The sequence below is a fragment of the Ovis canadensis genome, chromosome 11 (genome assembly GCF_042477335.2).
Source record: "Ovis canadensis isolate MfBH-ARS-UI-01 breed Bighorn chromosome 11, ARS-UI_OviCan_v2, whole genome shotgun sequence".
NCBI lineage: Eukaryota > Metazoa > Chordata > Mammalia > Artiodactyla > Bovidae > Ovis > Ovis canadensis.
The window spans coordinates 27,112,758-27,125,910 of NC_091255.1; the positions used below are offsets into that span (position 1 = coordinate 27,112,758).

At 36.0% G+C, this 13,153-nt stretch overlaps 1 protein-coding gene and 1 long non-coding RNA gene across 11 annotated transcripts in view; one reads left to right on the top strand and one right to left on the bottom strand.

Moving 5' to 3' along the window:
* Positions 1-13,153, bottom strand: part of NF1 (neurofibromin 1) — a 254,089-nt gene that overhangs the window by 77,817 nt on the left and 163,119 nt on the right. The window lies entirely within an intron of this gene.
* On the top strand, positions 11,057-12,637 carry LOC138447263 (uncharacterized). The gene is made up of 2 exons (XR_011259756.1): positions 11,057-11,164; positions 11,729-12,637. It is a non-coding gene; the product is annotated as an uncharacterized lncRNA (long non-coding RNA).

Sequence of the window (13,153 nt, forward strand, 5' to 3'; positions counted from 1 at the left end):
TCTTTCACTGAAGTATTTTTTTAGCACCTGGAATGTACCAAGAGCAAAGATTAACCAAAGGAGACACACCTTGATTGATGTTGTAAAGATGAATTAATTCCAGATAATTTATGGATTAAGCCAACTCTGATAAACATTCCAATGAGATTCTTTTTAGAATAAAATACTCAAGTCCATCTGGAAAAATAAGCAGGAAAGAACAGGAAAAGGAAGAAATAGAAAGATCTTAGCCTTTCTATGTCAGCTGTAAAAATTAAGGCAGAGTGGTCATGGCATAAAAATAAAAAAGAAGATAACTATAATATAGAAATGACAGCACAATTAGAGCACACAACAATTAAGAAACTCTTTGTGCCTCCATTTCCTCAAAGGGTTGTTGTGAGGGAAAAAATGAGTTAACACACGTAAAGTGCTTAGAACAGTGCCTACCACGTAGTACGTTCTCAAACAGTGGAAAAAGTCAAAAATCAAAGGGGAAGGTAAAGATTCAAAAAGCGATGCTGGGAAAATTTGAAGAGAGTCCAATTCAATACTCACTTCATGTGATACACCTACATAGTGAACTAAAAAAGATAACATAAAAAAGGAAGTCTTAAAACCAACAGAAGAATAAAAAAAGATATGAATCTCTCAGTGAAAGGCTTTTATTTTAAATTAGAAAAAGAAAAAAAACACAAAGAAATTACCAATAGTTTATACAAAACCCCAGATTTCTTATGTTGGAACTAATAAGCCTGATGAAAAATACTCAGAGAAAAACATAAAGGAGATTGCTAATCAAATGCTCATAAAATTGATAAGAAAAATACTTAGATTTCCCAATGGATACTGGGTGAAGGACACAAACAGAAATGTCTAAAAGATAGGAAGTGACAAACTGACAAATGTTTAAAAGATAGGAAGTGACAAATTGACAAATATATGGGGAATATGGCAATCACATAATAACTGAGAAAAATAAAACGTGATGCTATGCTCATTACTAAATCAGCAAGCAATTTTTTTAAGTAATAAAAATCAATGCTGGGGAAGACACAATAAAACAGCCACATTCACATATTGGTACAACTCTTTTGAAAAGTAACTAGCAACTGTGATGAGAAAATAGCTATTTTGAGTTGCTGCCTAAGCATTTTACAGTATGACAACACTACACATGCCCAGTGGCTGGACATTTAGATAAGGACTCAAGTTAAGATTCCCACCATAATTTCCCACGTTGCTTTTCCTGGAGCACCTTTTAAAATAACCACATAGAACTGAGCCTGTAAACAGTTAAGGGACTGTCATCCCAACCACCTTACAGGAGGTGCTCTATCTCTTCTTCTCTTGACCTGGGGCAGAGGACTGCTCTGCCATTCCCCCAGCTCACTGTGGATGCTTGCCTCCACCCCTCTCCGCCCCACGTTTCTGGGATCTCTAAGTAATAAAATCCTGTGACTTCGTCTGAATGTACTGCAACTGAGCCTTCAATCAAAATAACCCCAGGAGTTTTCACTTTCCTCAGAAATTGAGGGCGCTACTTGCCAACCTTGAGTTGGTGGTTTGTGCCTCATTCAAAAAGTCATAATCTGCATATTTTTAACAGTATATCAATTACAGGGGTGGGGTGGGGCAACAAAACAGTGATCAAAAACCTAAAATATTTTAACCTTTAATCTAGTAAATTCTAGGTAAATATCAGCATTCTTTCAAACAGCAAGAAAAACCAGAATGCCAAGTATCTATCATTAGGAAAGTGTGGCCAGAATATTACATGACCAACACAAATATTTATGTAGTTTCTTTTTTAACTTTGAAATGTAGAAAATGCAAATACTACAAAGACAGAGTGAAAACTATATAAATGTGTTATAGAACTATGCATACAAGCAAAAAACATAAGTATGTGAAATGCTTATATGTATACCAAGTATTTTTTATTGCCTGTTTTGTCTTTGAAAAATACAAGAGGTATAAGAAAAGAACTATTGAAATAGGTGTCCAAGGGTTCTAGGTTGAGTAAGAAAATGAGACGACGCAAAATGAACTGTGAATAGGGAAGGGGAGGTTAAGAAACTGGAGGATATCATGACATATAGATCAGAGACTGAGAAGTACTATCAGATTTCTTGGAAGCATATATAGCTTACGTTAGCTCTACATGGTTAATTGTTCCTCGGACTGTTCTCCAGTAAATCTAACCAACCAGGCTCTTTCTCTCCTAAAAACGAAACAACAACAAAAGAACACCAAAAATCTTCAACAACTGTCTGTGTCTCAGTCAGTCAGTCAGTTCAGTAGCTCAGTCATGCCTGGCTCTTTGCAACCACATGGACTGCAGCACAGCCAGGCTTCTCTGTCCATCACTAACTCCCAAAGCTTGCTCAAACTCATGTCCATCAAGTCGGTGGTACCATCCAAACATCTCATCCTCTGTCATCCCCTTCTCCTCCTACCTTCAATCTTTCCCAGAATAAGGGTCTTTTCCAAAGAGTCAGTTCTTTGCATCAGGTGGCCAAAGGACAGGAGCTTCAGCTTCAGCATCAGTCCTTCCAATGAGTATTCAGGACCGATTTCCTTTAGGATTAACTTGTTTGACCTCCTTGCAGTCCAAGGGACTCTCAAGAGTCTTCTCCAATACCACAGTTCAAAACCATCAATTCTTCAGCACTCAGCCTTCTTTATAATCCAACTCTCACATCCATACATGACCACTGGGAAAACCATAGCTTTGACTAGATGGACCTTTGTTGGCAAAGTAATGTCTCTGTTTTTTAATATGCTGTCTAGGTTGGTCATAGCTTTTCTTCCAGAGAGCACCTTTTAATTTCATGGCTGCAGTCACCATCTGCAGTGATTTTGGAGCCCAAGAAAATAAAGTCTGTCACTGTGTCCATTGTTTCCCCATCTATTTCCCATGAAGTGATGGGACTGGATGCCATGATCTTAGTTTTCTGAATGTGGGGTTTTAAGCCAGCTTTTTTAACTCTCCTCTCTCACTTTCATCAAGAGGATCTTTAGTTCTTCTTTACTTTCTGCCATAAGGGTGGTGTCCTTGTGTATCTGACGTTATTGATATTTCTCCCGGCAATCTTGATGCCAGCTTGTGCTTCATCCAGCCCAGCATTTCTCATGATGTACTCTGCATATAAGTTAAATAAGTAGGGTGACAATATATAGCCTTGACGTACTCCTTTCCCTATTTGGAACCAGTCTGTTGGTCCATGTCCAATTCTAACCACTGCTTCTCGACCTGCATACAGATTTCTCAGTAGTCAGGTCAAGTGGTCTGGTATTCTCATCTCTTGAAGAATTTTCCAAAGTTTGTTGTGATCCACACAGTCAAAGGCTTTGGCGTAGTCAATAAAGCAGATGTTTTTCTGGAACTCTCTTGCTTTTTCAATGATCCAACGGATGTTGGAAATTTGATCTCTGGTTCCTCTGCCTTTTCTAAATCCAGCTTGAACATCTGGGAGTTCATGGTTCATGTACTGTTGAAGTTGTGTGTTGTTGTGTCTCAAAATAAAATCTAAATTCTTAATAGCTTTACTAATAGGTACAATCAAGTCCTTGCTTCCCTTTACAGTGCCATCTTAAAAATTTCCAACTCCATCGCACTGTATAGTTCAAACAGAACATCTTTCTATCCCTGTAATTCCCCATACTCTCTCTTGCCATTAGGCTCTCAGAAATTCTGCATGTCCTTGCTGCCATACTCCTTTTCTTCTTCCCCCAGCAAACCTTATTCATCCTCTTTATTTCAGTTTAGATATTACCTCCTGCTAGGAGTTTTTTTTTGGGGGGGATCTTGATCTGAATTTATTAAATAAAATAATTAATATAAAACAAAGATATGACTGGTAGGCTAACAATAACCTACTTAAGACAGACCAAGTCAAACCTCCAAGTCTTTCTTATTCTAGAACCTAAGTTTCTTCCAATAGGTCAAAGTCACAGCTTCAAAGTCCAGACAAAACAGAGATTAAAGAAAAGTTATAAATGATGATTTGGCTAGGTTGCTATTTGTCATATAAGAAATTAGTTCTAGGTAGTGGGGAGTTACCTCTGAAACAATTTCAGAGAAAGCTTAGTTTTGTTACCTGTGAACAATTTAGTACAAGTAGATTACTCAAGGGATAGCAAGGAAATAGAAAAAAAAAAAAGCCACCTCAAGGTGTTAATAATGTGTTAAGCAGGTTAGTTTCCTTCACACTTTCAAAACTGACACAAGTGAGGTTTTTAAGAAGCTCGTCTTTCAAGAAATGTCATTTTGGTTCAACAGCCCCAACTATGTTAAGCACGTTCAGGAACCAGTTGAGACATATGTTCAATATATCCATTTATCTTTTCTATAAACCATGGTCTGATATTGTGAATTTGTTGGGAGTTATTGATGAAATCAAAGTACAGAAATTAAACATATACATACAAATACTCATAAAAACAGCAAAACTGTACAGTTTTTTCCTGATTAAAACAATTCTAAGAGTATTTAAAGTACATTGTGATTTAGTAGAAAGAGCATGAGTTTAGACTGTTACCAACAGTCTTATCGTGGGTAAATGATTAAATACGTTCTCTGGTAAAAATCAAAATAACATATATTCCATATGGGCATTTTAAAGAATAGATTAAATCATGTACATTAAAGCATTTTGTAGGTGCTACATAAATATTTTAAATATTACTCCTGTGCCTTGTATAAGAGATTCTTGGTAATTAAAAAGGTTAGTGATGGAGATGACTGAACCCAGAGTGGCATATAATTCCTCATGTACCTATCCTCTCTAATTACACTTTAAATAATTTATAAGATTTGTTATTTATTCATTCATTTATATATGGAAAAAATAATTTATCAGTAAAAAAGTTAGATATCTGAATTTCAAATGGGCATCCCAAACCAAATATCAAATAAATCTGATGAAATCTCAATCAGAAATGTAGTTTTTCACTTTGTGTTATTCTGTTGCCCATAGTCACAGTTCAAACAAACAAAGAGAACACTTCTGGAAGGCTGAGGAATGCCTGTCAAAATGCTTACCTCAATAGAAAATAAACTAAGATTTAATGGCTTTTCATCGACAAAGAAAAAAGAAACAAAACATCACTAAGGAAAAATAAAGATGCCATACACCACAATAACCACTGGGAAGGCCTTTGCTTGCCAACCAAAGCCTCAGTGACCACTACTGCACCTGAGACATTGTATAGTGCAAGAGTAACTGGCACACAGCCACAACTACCCATCCCTTCTATTGCTTAACCACAAGACGCTCTGTTGTATTTCCTCATGCCAATAACAAATAATTAAAGAAAGCTGATACATGTTCAAAAATAATTTCATCTATATACAGGCTCTAGTATTCTTTTTCATGGTATGGCTTTTCTACAATTGGAAATCTTTCTTGCTTAACAAAGTATACTTTGATAATGTGTTATGAGTCTCTTGCCCTGATATTAAATTTTTTTTAGAAAGCTGTAGGACATTAAATATGAACTTAGACATGCACTGTAAAGGCTAAAGCCTCTTTAAAACATAATAAAAGTAATCAAAGAATGAAGGAGTCACCTGAAACTAGTAAAACATCTTCCTACATTAACTATGATGATACGATAAACTGATTTTAATTCTAAATATAAACAACACATATCTAAATTTCTTTATATTTTTCTTCAAAGTAGTCATGTTTGAGTCTTTAAGCTCTTATTCCAATGAGGCTGTTATTTGTGAAAACACCTTTGGGGGCCTTTCTTTCAAATATTACTACAAGCCAGTTTATATGTAACACAAGAAAAAAATCATTTTAAGCAAAAATATTACTAAATGACATTTTGCTTTACCAAAAACTTTCAAGAATGAAGATTTTCCTACTACATTTACACAGAACATACTACACTTCCAAAAATGTACTTCTCTTAAAATGTGTGCTCAAAAGCATCAGGGTTTAAAGTAAGTACCTCACCTACAACAGTGACTCTTCTGAAGGGAACAATATTCATTTGCATACATTTACCTTTAGTTGCTTGTTTTAGAATTTTTACATGTTGTTTCATAATATCAAACCTCATAAACATATCTCAGGATTATTTCCTTTCAAGGCTTATATATTTACATTAAAAGAGGTGAGCCTAGTTGATTAAAAATATAACTGTTTTCATAGCAATAGATGGACTGCAGCCATTAATTGCTTCTTTTTAAGTACTATCAAGTCATAACTACCAAATTATTCATTATGTATCAGTCACTACATCCTCTTGTTGAGTAAACCAAAGCCTTGTTTCCTAACGCCCGAGGCCACTATACTTCTATAAACTAAGGATCACAGAAAACAAAACCACTTGAGAAATCGTCTGGCTCATTCAGGACTCCAACTCTAATCACTATTATTAAATCAAGTCTTTTTCCTTTAAAGTATAGTCATGTGTATCCATAATTAAAATTGGAAATTAGCCTTAACACTATCACTGAATGATTACCTATATGTAATATTTATATTATATTGTCAACAGCCTAGATTAGAGTGCAGCAAACTAGTGTCCAATGACAGGCTACTTGCAGCCTGTTTCTGTATGACCTGCAAGGAAAGAATGGTTCTTTTTGGTTAAAAAACCAAAATCAAAACAAAACAAAAACAAGAAAAAAAGAAAAGCTTTAGGCTTGTAAAGCCTAAAATATTTACTACCTGGTCTATTGATAAATAAGCTTGCTAACCTCCGCTTGGATAATTGATAAAGCTACCCACTCAGTCTGTAAGATAAACATCAGTTCAGTTCAGTCGTTCAGTCGTGTCCGACTCTTTGCAACCCCATGCACTGCAGCACACCAGGCTCCCCTGTCCATCACCAACTCCCAGAGCTTGCTCAAACTCATGTCCATCGAGTCGGTGATGCCATCCAACCATCTCATCCTCTGTCGCCCCTTTTCTTCCTGCCTTCAATCTTTCCCAGCATTCAGGGTCTTTTTCAATGAGTCAGTTCACATCAGGTGGCCAAAGGACTGGAGTTTCAGTTTCAGCATCAGTCCTTCCAATGAATATTCAGGACTGATTTCCTTTTGGATGGACTGGTTTGATCTCCTTGCAGTCCAAAGGACTCTCAAGAGTCTTCTCCAACACCACAGTTCAAAAACATCAATTCTTTGGTGCTCAGCTTTCTTTATATGGTCCAAATCTCACATTCATACATGACTACTGGAAAAACCATAATTTGACTCAATGGACTTTTGTTGGCAAAGTAAAGTCTCTGCTTTTGAATATGCTGTCTAGGTTGGTCATAGCTTTTCTTCCAAGGAGCAAGCGTCTTTTAATTTCATGGCTGCAGTCAACATCTGCAGTGATTTTGGAGCCCAGAAAAATAAAGTCTGTCACTGTGTCCATTATTTCCCCACCTGTTTGGCATGAAGTGATGGGACTGGATACCATGATCTTTGTGTTTTGAATGTTGAGTTTTAAGCCAGCTTTTTCACTCTCCTCTTTCACTTTCATCAAGAGGATCTTTAGTTCTTCACTTTCTGCCATAAAGGTGGTGTCATTGTGTATCTGAGATTATTGATATTTCTCCTGGCAATCTTGATTTCGGTTTGTGCTTCATCCAGCCTGGCATTTCGCAAGATATACTCTGCATATAAGTTAAACAAGCAGGGTGACAATAGACAGCCTTGATGTACTCCTTTCCCAATTTGGAACCAGTCCGTTGTTCCATGTCTGGTTCTAACTGTTGCTTCTTGACCTGCATACAGATTTCTCAGGAGGCAGTTTAGGTGGTCTGGTATTCCCATCTCTTTAAGAATTTTCCACAGTTTGTTGTGATCCACACAGTGAAAGGATAAAGTACAACAATGTAAGGATAAAGTACAATTTTTTTGAAGCAGAATCAACAAGACTTAGTGATTAATCAGATGCATGCGGTTACAAACAGGCAGAAATGAAGACTGATGTTTAGCTTTCTATTTAATAAAGAGAAGGAGGGAATATTGGGAGACAGACACTTCTCCAAACATGTATTTTGCAACTAAGGAGAAATGTGTTCTTTTTCTTGTATTAGATTCCAACAGCGAAGAGACTGATATTCTACTGTAGAAGTACTTATGTACAATTCTAAGATACTCACATTTAAATCTAACATAACAATAGTCTGTTTTTGCACATGTGCATACATACTTTCTCAGGAAGCTTCCAAATATCTTTTTGAAACAACTGTCCACACTTAAAAGTCACTTGTTACTACACAATATTGGGGGAAAACAGAAACAAGCAGCCCAAAATGGAGCCACTTGTGTTAAAATCAAGACTTAGTACCAAATCTAACTGCAGCTACAACCTTCTCCAGGAATGGAATCCTAACCAGTGGAATCTTCTGGTCAGTACCAATGAGATAATCATTTCCATCCCCAAAAGGAAGATGAGATAATCTGCCACACAGATGCTTTTCATCCCCTACGTAAGTTACTTAAGCTTGAAATAATTTTTTATGATTTCCTTGTCTTGACTTTAAAAAACTTTCTCTTTCCATAGTCCTCTGGAGCTCCTCTCTATTTATTAGACAGGATGCTGTCCAATTCATGAACTGTTCAATAAAACCAATTAGATCTTTAAAATTTCCTTGGTTGAATTTCTGTTACTTTACACAGGTAAAGGATGTGAATGCACTTTTGACCTACATCATACAAGTAAGAAATTCTCTCAAAAGAGAAGCCAGAAAGTAGAGAAAGGACTTAAACTCAGGCCTCTGAGTTGCAAATTTATGCTTATGGTGGAGGGAAAGCTGTAAATGACCAAATGTCTAAAATAATAGACATATCAGCCTCCCCCATGAAGAAACAAAGATGAGATATTTCAATAAATTCCAGTGTTTGTTGTACACTATTCTGTGCAAGTACTCCCTGCGCCACAAGATACAAAGAAGAGGTTGTACCTGATCACAAGGAAGCCAGAGGATACAACAGAGTAAGGAAGAGTCTGATATATGCGCTAGACATACCAAGTCCTAAAATGTCTGATTTGGAAGTATAGAATTAAGAAAGGCTCACATAAAAAGGGCTTCCCTGGTGGCTCAGAGGATAAAGCGTCTGCCTGCAAGGCAGGAGACCTGGGTTCGAACCCTGGGTCAGGAAGATCCCCTGGAGAAGGAAATGGCAACCCACTCCAGTACTCCTGCCTGGAAAATCCCATGGACAGAGAAGCCTGGTAGGTTACAGTCTATGGGGTCCCAAAGAGTCAGACATGACTGAGAGACTTCACTTCACATAAAAAGATGCTGCCATCAGAGTTAGACACTGAAGGAAGAGTGCAATTTTGAATGAGAAAACACTCTGGGCAGATGGGAGAGACTGCACAAAGATAAAGAAGTGGGGGTATTTAAAGGCATGAATAATGGCAAATGATTTCTTTTTTGGGGGGAAGCATTTAAATGCTGCAGAGTTCAGAAATTTTAATTTTACTTAATTATCATCAAAGACTTAAGCAGCTTAAGATCAATAAGAAGAAAATAAGAAATTAAAGGTAATGATGCAGTTGAAATGTGTATAAGAACAGGATACCAATACAGTATACTAACACATATATATGGAATTTAGAAAGACGGTAATGATAACTCTGTATGCGAGACAGCAAAAGAGACACAGATGTATAGAACAGTCTTTTGGACTCTGTGGGAGAGGGAGAGGGTGGGATGATTTGGGAGAATGGCATTGAAACATGTATAATATCATATAAGAAACAAATCGCCAGTCCAGGTTTGATGCAGAATACAGGATGCTTGGGGCTGGTGCACTGGGATGACCCAGAGGGATGGTACGGGGAGGGAGGTGGGAGTAGGGTTCAGGATGGGGAACACGCGTATACCTGTGGCGGATTCATGTTGATGTATGGCAAAACCAATACAATATTGTAAAGTAATTAGCTTCCAATTAAAATAAATAAACTTAAAAAAAGATAAAATTTTAAGTAAGTTGAGATTGAGGTGTTTGAAGCATCAATAAAAACTTATTAACCTCCAATTAAAATAAATAAATTTATATTTTAAAAAACTTACATGTGCATTATCTTAGTGCTCTGATTTATAATACCTACTCTGGTTGCTAAGAGGCTTTTTATGTTTACTTTTTAGGTCTGATCATACAAACTTTCAATTTAATAGAGGTTTGTACCTAATATAAATAAGATTTATACTCTTTATACTAGGTACCTAATATAAATAAGATTTATAATCTTTATACTATACTCTACATACTTAATATAAATAAGATTTAGCAAGCACTGGTTCTATTTATTCAGGAGGAAAAAGAAACCTTCACAGCAAAGTAAAACAGGACAGAAACATGTACTGACTTGTACTTCTGCCATTTATGAAGCAATTTCCTTGTATGTCAACACAATTGTTCACAACCCTGCAAGTTTTAAAAAGAGCCAGCTAATGTGATGAAAACATTAGCACAGTACAACCCAACTTCCCTGTGTGCCACTCATTAAGCAAAAGCAGTGACCAAAAGATGAAATTCCTTTGAAGAATTTATTTACTCCATGTGCTTCAATGTGAGCTATTTAATGTACTAAAAAAAAAAACCTCTGCAAACTCAATATGAAAAGTATCACTTTCACATGCAATTCTTTTCTATTTAGTTTTATATTAATAAAGTTTAACCTCTTTTCTAATAGAATAATTATTTACTAGAACTCTAGAACCTCTAGAAAGCTATATTCTTGAATTATTTTGAAAACTTCCAATATAATCCTAGCCAAAAACTACCCTCTAAACATATATACAATATATTTTAAGAAAAAAATCTGTCTCTAATATACTTACTCAATTTTAAGTCATGATAATCACAGTAGGCAAAGAGTATATTCCTGTAGTTAGTTCAATCAAATGAAGACATTCGCTAATGCAAAACATGGGTAAGAGGAATAACAAAGTGGTATTCACAGGGTTCTTTATATAAGTGACTAGATTTTAGAAAGACTTTATTTGCATTTCTCCATCTCTGCCACAGTCTGTTTGCACCAGTTTGGAAAGCACTCAATAGGTTATTTCCAAAGCGCAAATACCAGGTCAAGTTTATAACACGTGACTTACTCACTAATTCTATTTAAATAGCACACAGTGAGTAAGAAATTAGATTCCCCATAGGACACTGCAGAAAGCCTGAAGCCTACTCTTCAAAGAAAAAAAACATCAAAAGGTAATATTAAATTGAAATTTTCTCAGTTACACATTAGAACCAAATGTAAATTTAGCATATATTAGATTTCAAAGTTTGAGCTTTAAGTTAAAAAAGAACAGTTAACTATGTTCAACATGGGCTAGCTGCTTTTTCTCAATCACGGCAAACCATTAGATTTGAAGACAGGATAAAAAAAAATTAGCCTTACTTTCAAAATAGTTTACTAGTAAACTTTTTGTGTATGTCTATAGTATGTCTTCATAGTCCCCGTCTACTAAAGAACACTAGACTAAGACTCAGACTCAAGTTCCAGTTCTGGTCATTTTCAGATATGCATCCTCAGGCAAATTATGCCCTTTTTCTGAGCCCATCTGTAAAATCAAAGAGTTGATATTGATCATTTCTGAATTTCCTTTTATCTTAAAAACTGTGTGTTAAACCAAGGTTGGCATTTTCCTGGTACTGAGATAAGCTTTTCTTCATGCCCTCTTCCTTTCTCACCATCACTTTTAAAAATGTAAGTTCTTATATTTGTTTATGATCCAAGTGTTAGATTAATTTTCTATAATTATTTTGAAACAGGAAAATGATGTTCAAGTTATTATTCACTCTGCTCCTACTGTTTTCTGATGTCACTTTGTGGAAAACCAAAGCAGCATCAATGGTTACCAGCCTAAGTTCTAAGACAACCACAAATTCCAACACAACTCCAAACCTCCAAATATCTCTGAATCCCAAGGCAACAAAGAATACAGAAGTGACCTCAACGACAGCCACAACCATGAATACAGAAAGTGTAGTCACAACCATGAATATGAAAAGTGCAGCCACAACCATGAGTAGTGCAGCCACAACCATGAATATGAAAAGTGCAGCCACAACCAAGAATATGAAAAGTGCAGCCAGAACTACGAGTACGAAAAGCGCAGCCACAACCAAGAATATGAAAAGTGCAGCCACAACCACGAGTACGAAAAGTGCAGCCACAACCAAGAATAAAAAAAGTGCAGCCACAAACAAGAATACGAAAAGTACAGCCACAAACAAGAATACGAAAAGTGCAGCCACAACCATGAGCACAAAAGGTGTAACTGCAACCAAGAATACGAAAAATGGTGGCACCAAATTGAATCCAATGGACAGCACTCACGTTCTTTTCTATGTCATATTTTTGTTGTTTTTTGTACACTTAGGCTGAAGTGGACCTGGACTGTCTGCATTGTTATCTCAGTTCATTATATCTGCTGAATGGCAACAAGCACAGTAGGAAAATCAAATTTATTTCACCTTCCTTCTGAGTAAATCATCACTATCCTAGTTTAATTTGGTTGTTTGCAAATTTTAATTGTGTAAGTTTAATCATTGCCTTAATATGATGGTTTCCTTCTTTATAAATGCTAAAAAGAAGGCAAAATACTCTGTTTGCCTTTTAAATGTTTGCAAAACTGAGTTGCAACTTGGGGTTTTACATTAAAGGTGTAAGAGAAGAAATTATGTTGGTGACATTTAACCAAAGTATGCTTCTGTGTGGGTGTGCATGCGTGTGTGTGTGTGTGTGAAAACGACAGGGGATTGTGGATAGGGGTTGAGGAGTGGCATGTGTTATTCTGCATTTATTTTTTATTAAATAGACAAAAGGATAAACTATAGTGCTCTATAAAACAATACACCTGTCACCATATTCCATAAATGTGTAATAGTAATACACTGTTAACAATAAAAAAGACTCCAATTCTGCTAACATTTGGAGTACAGACTCAGCTGCTCCAATGACAAAGTTATCTTACTCTGTATACTTCTGTCTTTTACTGCAAATGGTCATTTGTCAATCTGATGCCTAGAATTCATAATTCTTCCTTACAGAAATATACCCCATAAGTACTGGTGAGATTTTCATGCTGGTCTACAAAGATTTATTTAAGCTAAAAAGCTAGTATTTAATTTTAACAGTGATAATAACCATGTGTGAACAACTCTGATTCTTACTAGTTGTGCCACCTTGAGCTT